Genomic DNA, 13,415 nt, shown 5'->3' with positions numbered 1-13,415 from the left:
GCTTGGTAAAGTAGAGGGTCACCGAAAAAGAGGAAGACCCTCAGTGAGATGAATTGATACAGTAGCTGCAACAATAGGCTCAAGGATAACAACGATCATGAGGATTGTGCAAGACCAGGCAGTGTTTCTTTCCGTTGTACATAGCGTCTCCATGAGTCAGAACCAACTCGACAGCACCTGACAAAAATGTGTGTTAGTAAATCTGAATATGGGAAGTGAAAAAATTGCTTTAGATTTCTTGTTGTTTGTACAAAAAAAAAAGTTTTCTTTGCATTCAGCTTTGCCTATTTACATCTTCTACTATCTGGAAGTAAGATGACTTTAAGGAGCTGAATTAATTTTTTACTGTGATATTTGAAATTCTGCAAATTCCAGAAAAAAATGACTCAGTAATGGCTATCATAATTGTCTTAACTTCATAATTCATGGTTATTGCCAATGCTTTCCTTTCTGCTTATCTGAAAACATTTTGCAAATGAAATTTATGTACATTTCTAATATAATGCCCTCCCAAGTAATCCTGTTTTGCAACTTTAGAAAGTTTGCTCCCTTTTTAAATTTTCTTCTTTCCCACCTTTCTACTTAAGACATTTCATATTTGCCCCTGCCTGAGCTAGGCACATATTTATGTAGGTGCTGGAGATGTCGTAAGAGATCAAGTTCCAGTCCTGCCCGCAGAGAACTTCAGTTTCCGCGGGAGAGAGGGATATTTGCAGGCAGTGTTCTTTGATAAGGGCTGATTCATATTTGGTCTTAAGAAATGGAAAGACTGAGCAAAAGGCTCAGTTTTTTAGTTAGAAAGAAAACTTCTTGATTTTTAAAAATAAACTACGCAACACATTTAAGTACTTATCTATATATTCATTTAGTAAGTTATTTCTGTACCTGTATTTGCAAAGCTTAAAAGAAAAAGAAAAATACTTTATTATGAGTTTCCTGAAATACTGTTATATTTTCGTGTTTGGATTCCATGAAAAAAGAGAACTATTTTTCTCATTGCCTTAAGTACTTTTTTCATACCATGAGTCATGACTTCTGGAAACTTCTTCAGAAAACATATGCAGTCATTGATCACATCCTGTGGTTATTTTAATGAGATCATAAGTATGCATAACATTTAAAATTATGTAAAACACATCGGATGGTGCTTTGAATCCACATACATTTGTACATTTAATAAATGTGCATGATTTAATAGTGGCTTCACGATAAGAAAAAACAGGTACCCATCAGAGCCTTGAATTTCTGATGATTAAAAGTCATTTACTGAGAGGTCAGTCCAGAAGGACTATAAAGTGTCCAATAGATTTGGCCATGAGGAGAGCATTTTGCCCTGTGTCAGAGAAGCATAGTCAAGGTGGAAGCTGATGATGTTAGGTTGAAGAGTAAATAGTAAAGGAGCAAGAGCAGACAATAATTGAAGAGTCTGTGTTCATTCAAATGAATTTATTGAGTGTATAATAGGATGACCAGTCACCTGAGGCCACAGGGTTTCCTGGGATACAAGACTTTTAGTGCTAAAACCAGGATCAGACCAGTTACTGTCAAGTTGACTCCACCCATGGTGACCCCATGTGTGTCAGAGTAGAACTGTGCTCCACAGGGTTTTCAATGGCTGATTTTTTGGAAGAAGATCACCAGGCCTTTCTTCCAAGGTACCTCTGAGTGGACTTGAACCTCCAACTTTCCAGTTAGCAGCCGACCGTTAATCATTTGCACCTTCCAAGGAATGAAAACCAGGACAGCCCAGGCAAACTGGGGCAATTAGTCACCCTATGAGCCAGACACTGTGCTAGGCTCTCAGGATGTAAAGAAAATGGACATGCAAAGAATTATCATATGATATCATGAATTTAGAATAGAAGTACATTTAGGGGGCTGTGGTGACACAAATGGGGATACCTCCTAGGCTGTGAAGATGATCAGAGAGAAGGGGTCATGGCGAACGTGGCACAACTGAAATGAATCCAGAGAAAGCAGCAGGAGTTACAGGGAGGCAGAATGTTTCAGGCAGAGGGAGGGTGCAGAATGTGGTTTTCAGAGAAATGCCAGTTGTGTTTTCCAGAAAGAGAAGAAGAAATAGCTAACTGGCCTGGGGAAGGGAGCCCAGGTGCTTATACCAGTGGTTTGAGGATGTGGGGGATGTTGAGGGAGTGTAAGCCTGATGGCGGGTATGTTTTCAGTGACTCTGGAGGATTGTTGATACAGAGGGAGAAGAAAAAGGGGAGGGAGCTTGAGGAGAGTGAGGAAATCACAGGTTTCTGAGATGATCAAACGAGATCATATTAGGTGAAAATCTCTGAAAATTACAAAGCATTTTAAAAAAAACAGCTAATGCTTCCTTTATCTCTTTATCTCAGGCACTAAATATTGTACCAACATTATCATGATCATAACAACCATAAGAGATGGGTACTATTATTATTTCTATTTTGCAGATAAGGAAACCCAAGCACAAAGAAGTTAAAACTTACCCAAGGTTACCCAGTTCCTAAGAGGCAATGGCCAGAAATCTGTAAGTTCAGTAGAGCCCTTCACTCTTAAACTCTGTGCTTAATTCATTCCCATCTGTGATCTGAGGCAACACTCAGAACCATCTCTTGCAGCATTGTTATCCCAGGTCCGGTCAATAACCAAGATAGAATCTTGCCCAAAGGCACAGGAGTGGTTACGATGTGTGACTAGGCATGTGTAGGAGAGAACAACTAAGGGTACTGTGTACATTGATGACACTTTTCTCCACATAGCGTTCTTTCCCAACTTGCAAAATTAAAAATAATAATAATCCCACCCTCTCTAGTCATTCTTCTGTATTTTGGTTTTTTGAATTAAAGTGCACTTACCCCTAGAAGTCACAGACATCACTTAACTCCTAACCAAGTTGCAAGATTATTAATACCCCTAGACTTCAAATGTCTAGGACCTCTGAACTCCAGTTGCCCTCTGAGCCCTGAGTCTTTAGGAAGTGGTAGAGGTTCTTTGGGACTTTGTTTTATTAGTAAAATCCTAGTGCAGCATGGGAGAAAACTTCAGAGACATGGAGGTGGAGATTCTATAGCTTCAGTAGAATTGTCTGTGAAAGTTGGGGTTGACTATCAAAGGCAGACAAGGGTCCCAGCAGCATGGGGTCAAGTTGGTTTATATGTTTAGGACAGTCACAGATTGGGGATTTTCTGTTTAAATTGTTGCCAGTTTTGGCCTTAGATAATTTCAGCATTTACAGGTGAGAAATGAGAGATAATGCAAGGTTAAGGAACCTTGCCCTATTTTTATATTGTTAGTTAATGATTGAGCTAGAACTAGAGTTAAGTCCCCACTCTCTTAACCCAGTGTTCCAGGGGGATTAAAAGCCAGTGAGACTTTATCACCAGGATTACTGGTTTGCTGTGTATTAGTTTCCTAGGCCTGCTGGTCACAAATTATCACAAATGGGGTGGCTTACAAGAATAGAAATCCACTTATAGTTCTGGAGGCTAGAATTCCAAATTCAGGGTGTGGGCAGGGCCATGTTCTCAGAAGATCCTTTCTTGTATCTCCCAATTTTTGGTAGCTCCAGCATTCCTTGGCTTGCAACTGTAACATAATTCCATGATGGCTGGCTGACTTCCCTTTCTCTGTCTCTTGTAAGGATGCCATTCGTATTGGATTAGGACTCACCCTACTCTGGTATGACCTTATGTTAATTTAACTGATAACACCTTCAAAAACCCTATTTCCAAAGGAACTCATAATCACATGTTCACGTGTGTTGTTGTTGTTAGGTACCCTGGAGTCCTAGTCGGCTCCCACTCATAGCAACCTCGTGTTCAACAGAATGAAACACTGTTGGGTCCTGCGCCATCCTCACAATCGTTGCTGTGTTTAAGTCCATTGTTGCAGCCACTGTGTCAATCTATCTCTTTGGGGATCTTTCTCTTTTTCACAGACCCTCTACCGAGCATGATGTCTTTCTCTAGGGACTGGTCCCTACTGATAACATGTCTAAAGTATAGTACATGAGATGAAATCTTGCCATCCTTGCTTCTAAGGACCATTCTGGCTATACTTCTTCCAAGACAGATTTATTCGTTCTTCTGGTAACCAGAAAGAACAATCTCATTGCCGTTGAGTCCATGTTCTTCTGGTAGTCCATGGTTTATTCAATATTCTTCACCAACACTGTAATTCAGAGGCACCAATTCTTCTTCAGTCTTCCTTATTTGTTGTCCAGTTTTCACATGCGTATGAGGCGATTGAAAATCCCATGGTTTGAGTCAGGCAGAATAAGCACCTAAATCCTCAAAATGATGCCTTTTTTTCCCCAACACTTTAAAGAGGCCTTTTGCAGCAGATTTGCCCAATGCAATCACACATGCAGTTTGCCCAATTGATTTCTTGACTGCTGCTTCCAAGGACGTTGATTGTGGAGCCAAGTAAAATGAAATCCTTGATAACTTCAATCTTTTCTCCATTTATCATGACGTTGCTTACTGGTCCAGTTATGAGGAGTTTTTGTTTTATGTTGAGGTGCAATCCATACTGAAGGCAGTAGTCTTTGGCCTTCATCAGTAAGTGCCACAAGTCCTCTTCAATTTCACCAAGCAAGGTTGTATCATCTGCGTATTGCAGGTTATTAATCTTCCTCTCCTATGCTGGTGCTGTGTTCTTTTTCGTATTGTCTGGCTTCTTGGATTATTTGCTCAGCATATAGATTAATAAGTATAGTGAAAAGACACAATCTTGATGCACGCCTTGCCTGATTTTAAAACACAGCATGCCTTTATTTGAACAACTGCACCTTGATCTATGTACAGGTTCCACATGAGAACAACTAAGTGTTCTGGAATTCCCATTCTTCACAGTGTTCCCCATAATTTGTTATGATCCAACAGTCGAATGCCTTTGCGTAGTCAATAAAACACAGGTAAACATCTTTCTGGTATTCTCTACGTTCAGCCAAGATCCATCTGACATCAGCAACGATATCCTTCGCTCCACATCCTCTTCTAAACCTGGCTTGAAATACCAGTTAGTATTTAAACATATTTTTTGGGGAACACATTCAGCCCATAACAGCTGGTATTTCTCTCGTGGATGTTAGCAGCCTCAGTACTCAAAATGCTCCCTGGACACCCTCAGAGACCTTGAACTTTTATCTGTGCTGTGTCGTGTTGACATACAGCATCCCGTCTTCACTCATTGAGTGACCTTAGCATGTCAGGCACCATACTAAGCCCTGCAGGTAAAGTGGTGAACATGACAGTCTCTGTCTTCCTGAAGCTTAGGGTATGGTAGGAGAGATAGTCATAAAATAATTACAAGAAGTGCTTAATTATATCTGTATGATAAGTGATGTGAAAGATAAGTATAGGCTGCTATGTAAGTATAAGAGGGGCCCTAACCTATGTCAGGAGTCCTTGGGTGGTGCAAACAGTTAACACACTTGGCTACCAATCAGAAGTTTAGAGATTTCAGTCCACTGAGAGGTACCTTGGAAGAAAGGCCTGGCGATCTACTTCCAAAAAATCAGCCATTGAAAACCCTGGAGCACAATTCTACTGTGACACACATGGGGTTACCATGAGTCAGAGTCAACTCCATGGCAGTTGGCTGTTTTACCTAAGGCCAGGGTGAAGGAAAACTTCCCTGAGGAACTACAATTCAGGCAGATTCCCAAAGGCTGCGTAAGAGGTAAGCAAGGAAAGAATGTTCCAGGCAGAGTGAATGGAATGTACCAAGGCTCTGAGGAGGGTTGTGGTGGCTAGTTTAGTATTTAAAAGAACTCTTTCCATCTACTTGGAGCATAAGGAATAATAGCATGGTATCCACATTTACAAAACAAATAAACAAAAAAGCCTTTAAAGTTATGGATTTCCAAAAGACTAACCAAAAATCATGAAATTGAGTCATGCATTTGCCATTTTAAAAAGATAATAATCTGGATATGAAAATTGATGTATTTGTGTATTGATAGCCTAATCGCCCCTGTTTCTAAGTGTATTGTATTCTCTTTTGCCTGGAAGGACCTTTCTTTTCCTTCCTGCCCCTGAAAATCTAATTCATGGTTCAAAATAGCCAAAATCTTACCTACCTCCTGCTTTTTCTAACTGTTTAGGCCCATACTTGTGTGTCTCCTTTTGCTGATTGTATATACCAGCTATTCTCAAACTTTTTGGTGTCAGAACCCCCTTACAATCTTAAAAATTATAGGGGACCCTAAAGAGTTTGTATTTATGTGGGTTGTTGATATTTTCTATATTAGAAATTAAAACTAAAAAGTTAAAAAATATTTATTTACATTAAAGTAATACATCCATTACATGTAAATGTCAAACATATTTTGTATGAAAAATTACTTTTTCTAAAACTAAAAAATAGTGAGAAGAGTAGCATTATTTTACATTTTTGCAAATCTCTTTAACAGACAGCTGGATCCAGCTTCTGGTGGCTCCTTGGCTTGTGGCTGAATAACTCTGCTTTTGTCTTCACATGGCCTTCTCCCTGTGTCTCTGTGTCTGCTCTTCTGTCTCTTATAAGGGTATTCGTCACTGGATTCAGGGCCCACCTGGATAATGCAGGATGACCTCATGTTGAGATCCTTAACTTAATTGCATCATACTACCAAGAAACAAGAGCCAGGACCTGGAGTCTCTGTACTGAGAAGCTCCTAGACCAGGGGAAGATTGATGACAAGGACCTTCCCTCAGAGCTGACAGAGAGAGAAAGCCTCCTCCTGGAGCTGGCACACTGAATTCAGACTTCAAGCCTCCTGAACTGTGAGAGAATAAATTTCTCTTTGTTAAAGCCATCTATTTGTAGTATTTCTGTTATAGCAGCACTGGATAACTAAGACAGGCTCAAAAAAAGAAAAAGAAGAATATTAAAATCAGGTTATGACTTTTTAATCAATTTTTAAGGTAAACCTCACACCTCACTATCATGAGCACTAACAACTTTTCACGTCACTACATTCAGCATGTTATGAATCATCTCCTGATTCATACTCTGGATATTTTAATTGGCCATAAGAGAGCAACAAACACTGGCCTGTAAAATCTAAAGTTACAAGGAAAAAAATGTCTTTTTTTTGGAATGGGAAAGCATACAAATTGATTTAAAATCTACATAGCATTCTTTCTATGCCCCTTGGAAAACAACATGCCAGGTAATACTTTCGAAAGGATTTCATCCTCATAAACGCATCAACGTTGATTAGTCAGGTCTCAAAATCTACGTGTAGAAGCAATACAAACCTATCCTCTCCATTTTTAATGATTTATATGGAGAAAATTATGAATTGGAACATCCAGGAAAGGCCTTCTGGTTTCAAATAATGTGTGTATGTCTGTTCATGCCACTTCTATTAGATCTCTAGGTTATATACCTAGGCATGGGATTGCTGGATCATAAGGTAGTTCAATTTCTAGTTTTTTAGGAAGCACCATACCATTTTCCATAGTGGTTGTACCATTTTGCAGTTGCACCAGCAGTAGATGAGGATTCTAATCTTCCTACAGTCTCACCAGCATTTGTTGTTTTGTGTATTTTGATCAGTGCCGTGTTAGCAGCGGTGAGATGCTATCTTGTAATTCTGATTTACATCTCTCTAATGGCTTTAATGGCTAATAATTGGGAATGTCTTTTCATGTTTTTGTTGACCAGTTGAATGTCCTCTTTGGTGAAGTGTCTGTTCATGTGTTTTGCCCATTTTTTAATTAGGTTGTCTTTTTATTGTTGAGCTGTTGAAGCTTTCTATATATTTTAGAAATTAGACCCTTATCAAGTATTTCTTTCCCAGAGATTTCTTCCCAGGCTGTAGGTTGTCACTTTAGTCTTTTGATAAAGTCTTTTGATGAACATAAGTATTTAACTGTTATGATAATCTCTGTATTTCTTATAAATTGGTAGTTAGAGCTACAGACTTGATGAGTTTTGGATTTAGATTTTTTTCTTTGCAAGAATGCTTCATGAGTGATGGTGTGCTTTTCCATCAGGAGGCATATCATGTCTGTTTGGCTTTCCTTTCATGAGGTTAACAGCCATTGATGACCATTCTCTAGATGCATTAATTCATGCATTAATTCATTAGGCATTGGGAAATTATGGTATTCTAAGTCTATCCTTCTTTATTCACTAGCTGGAATTATTCTGTAAAGAGAGACTTTCCTTCTTTAAGCCTTGAGCCAAAACTACCCCTGAAGTCACCTTTTAGCTAAATAATGTGTTATATCCTAAAGTAATGAATACCACCCTTGAGTACTGAGCTCTTTTAAAAAATCACCTATATGAGTCCAGATGGTCAACATATACTCTAAAGCATAGACAGAAGGTTGGGGAATATGAGACTAAGTTAAGGAGAATGAAACAACTAAAATGGAAATAATGAGAATGTTGATACGATGTGAAGAATGTAATCAATGTCATTGAATAATATGTGTAGAATTTGTTGAGTGGGAACCTGTTTTGCTATGTACACTTCTACCAGAAATACAATAAAATACTGTTTTAAAAAAGGGAGAGAGAAACTTCCCCTCTTCAACTATTTGGTTACCCTGGTGTGTGGTTTGTATTGGAAAGGCAGGATAAAGCCTTGATTCCTATTCCATATTTTCCAGTTTCCAAAATTATGAATTAGTTCCCTAGCATCATCCAAAGATAACCAATGAGATTTGTTTTCTATTATCTTTTTAAACTCCAGGACTTAAACATTTAATGTGTTCCAGCTCATTGTTATTATTATTCGAGGTAAGGCCAAGATGACGGAGTAGTCACATGCTTCCTGTGGCCCCTCTTACAACAAAGACTCCCAAAAACAAGGGAATCAATTATATACGACAATCTAGGAGCCCTGAACATCAAAATCAAAGTTGAGGAATTGGCCTGAGCAGCAGGGTGAGGGAGAGATGGTTTAGAAGCAGTAGGCTGGATCTGCTGGCATGCATGGTGAGACAAGTATTGGCACTCAGGATGTGTTTTTCACATCGGAAGAGACCGAGAGGCGAAGAGTCTGCTCAGTCCTCCAGAACCAGCAAGAAGTGGCACTCAGTCAGCAAAAGATAAGTACACGTGTCTAACTTACTGCACAGATCAAAAAACACCCCCTTTGGGAAGAAGATCTCTCTCATTTACCTGCCCTCTCCCTGCTCTGCACTGGGTCTGGGCTGGCTTCAGTGACTGCTGTGTCCCCTAGGCTGGAAGTAGGACCCGTCATGTGCTCTGAGCCATTCTCCCGGTCTTGGAGAGGGAACAAATTAACAAACATGAAAAAATAATCTGCTGGCTCCCCTAAGCCAGGAAGTCAGGGCAGGCACAGCTCCCTTGCCTAGGCATAGGCATAAGGGGTCCATGGACATTGAATGCATTTGACTCCTGCATAGACCTGTGTGGGCCCATTTCAACAGCGTGGGTGCTCATTAGCATAGTACAACAGGGTATATACCTCAAGCCAAATTTCAGCTAGCAGCTATAAGGTGAGTGGCAGGTTTGTGACATTTGACACTGCTCTGCCCATTAAGCAGGATCCCCACCTACCCACATCAGGGACCTGAGGACTGGTAGCTCCACCCATGTCACCTAGCCACCCCCCACAGGGGTCCAAGAGTAAGTGGTACCTCCCAGTCCTTACAGCCAACAGCACTGGGTGCCCATAGTCTGGCTGCAAAACCCACCCACCTATGCACTCTAGGGGACAGGGACATGCTTTTTTCCCAGACACTCAGGGACAGCCGTCAGCACCCTGCCTTGCTCAGTGCATGACCCTGTACTGCAGCCAGATACCTGTGCCTACTCCAATTACCCCTGTCCGTCTCAGACTGTGAGAGCTTGCACCACACACTTGGTGACTGATTACCTGGACACCTGAGCTGAATCCATACAAGAAAAGTAAACAGACTCCCAGGCTCACATACCTAATAACAGCTCTAACCACCTGATGACAGGACGTTAGAGCTTCAAAGTCGCCAATAATCAAACTAGCTCATGCACGCAGCCTATTTGGGCATATAAAAACAAAACAAAACAAGAAGCTAGGACACAGTAAGCAAACATAAATAAATGTAATAACTTATTCATGGCTTGGAGACAACGAAAAAAACAACAATGTCAAATCAATAAAGAGGCAGACCATGATGGCTTCGGCAAGCTCCCAAAACAAAAAAAATCAAGAAACCTTCCAGAGGAAGAGGATTTCTTGGAATTAACAGATGTAGAATTCAAAGGATTAATATACAGAGCTCTTCAAGAGATCAGGAAGAAGATCAAGCAAAACACAGAACAAGCCAAGGAACACACAGACAAAGCAATAGAGGAACTTAAGAAGGTTATACAAGAGCATAACGACAAATTTAACAGTCTGCAAGAATCCATAGGGAGACAGCAAACAGAAATCCAAAGGATCAACAATAAAATTTCAGAATTAGACAACTCAATAGAAAGTCATAGGAGCAGAATTGAGGCAATGAAAGTCAGAATTAGTAAGATTGAAGATAAACTACTTGATGCCAACTTATTTGAGGAAAAATTGGATAAATGAAATTTAAAAAATGAAGAAACCCTAAGAATTATGTGGGTCTCTCTCAGGAGGAATAACCTGTGAGTGATTGGACTACCAGAATGGGGGGGGCGGGATAACAGAAAATACGGAGAGAATTGTTGAAGATTTGTTGTCAGGAACCTTCCCTGATATCATGAAAGATGCCAAGATATCTATCCAAGAAGCTCGTTGAACCCCACCCAAGGTAGATCTCAAAAGAAAGTCACCAAGACATATTATAATCAAACTTGCCAAAACCAAAGATAAAGAGAGAGTTTTAAGAGCAGCTAGGGATAAATGAAAGTCATCTACAAGGAGAGTCAATAAGACTAAGCAGAAACCATGCAGGCAAGAAGGCAATGGGATGACATATATAAAGCCTTGAAGGAAAAAAAATGCCAGCCAAGAATTACATATCCAGCAAAACTGTCTCTCAAATATGACGGAAAAATTAGGGCATTTCCAGATAAACAGAAGTTTAGGGAGTTTGTAAAAATCAAATCCAAATTACAAGAAATACTAAAGGGAGTCCTCTGGTTAGAATCAATAACATCAGATAACAACCCAAGACTAGAACACAGGACAGAGCAATCAGATATGAACCCACACAGGGAAGTCACAAATAAATCAAAGCTAAAACCACTGAAAATAGGGAAACAGAGATGTCAGTATGTAAAAGATGACAACATTAAAACCAAAAAGAGGGACTAAATAATGTAGTAATGGATCTTTCATATGGAGAGGAAGTCAAGGCAATATAAACAAATAAAAGACTGGTTTAAACTTAGAAAAATAGAGGTAAATATTAAGATAGCCACAAAGGAAACTAACAATCCTATACATCAAAATAAAAAACAAGAAAAACATAAAGACTCAGCAAATACAAAATCAACAACAGTGAAAAAGATGAAAAGAAAATACATAAAGAAAAATGACTCAGCACAGAAAATTAAGTGGAACAAAGAAACTGTCAACACCACCAAAAACAGACATCAAAATGTCGGCTCTAAACTCATGCCTATCAATAATTACGCTGAATGTAAATGAACTAGATACACCATTGTAGTCATTATTCTTTATTCTCAATTTTCTCATCTTTGGTTAGCTCTTCGAGTTGGCTTCTGAGGCCTTTGACATGATTCCGGTAGGCAATGATATCATATCAGAAAGTAAGGGAGTTAAGACCTTCCAGGCTCACCTTGTGCATTTCCTGTCCCAGATCTGCAATTGGCCGATTCTACAAGGAGCCCTGGTTCATGTTAACGGGGAATATTTAGACAACAGTCCAGGTGCTAGGGGTGCTCATTTCACCAATTGACTTTCGGCTCTTTCTGTGGCTAGAGCTAGGAAATACATATATATGTATATTTTAAAGGTAAAATACAAAATGTATTCATACTGATACTTCCATCTGAAATTCAGTACTACACATTTTTTACTTAAGCTCATCTATATCTCCTTCCTCCCATACCATATTTCTTCTTGGTTCTTAAGGACACCAGGGTAATTACTCACTTACTTTATCCCACAGCACAAACAGGATTTCAGATTAATAATAGTACTATTACCAACAATGTGGTTACTTGAATAGCGTTTAAGGTTTTTTTTACAGTTCTTTTTGTCTTTAGGATTTATTCCACTAGGAATATACTTTGTATTGAAAGAGCTTCTATGATCAGTTTAGTTAAATCCATTTGTTTAATTTTGAGGAGGAGCCATTTTTAATCTTTCCTGCTTATATTTCATATTATATTTCCCATGGAGCCCTGGTGGCACAGTGGTTAAGAACTTGGCTGCTAACCAAAAAGTTGTCAGTTTGAATCCACCAGGTGCTTCTTGGAAACTGTTCAGGGCAGTTCTACTCTGTTTTATAGGGTTTCTTTGAGTCGCAATCTACTTGATGGCAACGGGTTTTGGTTTTGGTATTGGTCATCCTGCACTTTCTGTATTTAATAAACTTCATTTCTTATTGTAGCAGTAATAGATGATGAGACTGAAAATTTTTAAATTTTATACAGTGAATGTACCATGTGTAGAGCCCTGTAGGGAGCTGTGTACGTATTAAGTAATCAATACTTGCTGAATTAAGTTGAATTTTTATTATACTTTCTGCCAAATAAAATGTTAGTCTTCAGCTAATGGAGATATTAGCTAAATCAATGACTAAAAAAAAAAAAAAAAATTTTATACAGTGAATGTACCATGTGTAGAGCCCTGTAGGGAGCTGTGTACGTATTAAGTAATCAATACTTGCTGAATTAAGTTGAATTTTTATTATACTTTCTGCCAAATAAAATGTTAGTCTTCAGCTAATGGAGATATTAGCTAAATCAATGACTAGTAATTTATAAATCATGATATCAAGGATTTATAATTTATAATTGTTTTTCTTCTTTCTTTTCCTCATTCTCTATAAATGACTTTGGGTGTCTCTTTTTATGTTTATGTTATTCCATTATTAAAAGATATAAGTCATTATGATACAGATTCAGCATGAATAAAGAAAAACTAAAAAGGAAGAGAGTTAAGAGTTTTTTAAAAATGACAGTTTTTAGAGCAGCTTTTACAGAAAAATTATATAGAAAGTTCCCATAAACCTCCCATCAGTTTTCCCTGTTATTAACATTTTATTTGTGTGGTACATTTATTACAATTGATCAAATGTTATTATTAGCTAAAGTCCATAGTTTACATTGGGGTTCACTTTTTGTGTTGTACCGTACTATAGGTTTTGACAAATGTATAATGTCATGTGTCTCGCATTACAGTATTATACAGAATAGTTTTACTGCCCTGAAAATGCCCTGTGCTCCACCTATTAACCCTCCTTCCCTCTCCCTGAACCTCTGTCAACCACTGATCTTTTTAATTAGGTAAAAGGTGAACCTAAAGTAAAATCTTGCAA

At 38.7% G+C, this 13,415-nt stretch overlaps 1 protein-coding gene across 6 annotated transcripts in view; it reads left to right on the top strand.

Moving 5' to 3' along the window:
- The window catches only part of SGK3 (serum/glucocorticoid regulated kinase family member 3), a 219,068-nt gene that overhangs the window by 98,080 nt on the left and 107,573 nt on the right, over positions 1 to 13,415 (top strand). Inside the window, exon 2 of one of the 6 annotated variants that reach the window (XM_049853662.1) lies at positions 2,439 to 2,515. The exons of 4 other annotated variants lie outside the window; for them this stretch is intronic. The gene's annotated coding sequence lies outside the window, so the exon portion shown is untranslated. Of the gene's footprint in view, positions 1 to 2,438; positions 2,516 to 6,312; positions 6,756 to 13,415 lie in introns of those variants that run through there. One more of the 6 variants, XM_049853663.1, reaches the window with a different exon arrangement.

Source organism: Elephas maximus, chromosome 15 (genome assembly GCF_024166365.1).
Source record: "Elephas maximus indicus isolate mEleMax1 chromosome 15, mEleMax1 primary haplotype, whole genome shotgun sequence".
NCBI classification, from domain to species: domain Eukaryota; kingdom Metazoa; phylum Chordata; class Mammalia; order Proboscidea; family Elephantidae; genus Elephas; species Elephas maximus.
Note: the sequence above shows the minus strand (reverse complement) of the source record. Positions and strands in the feature narration are given on the sequence as shown.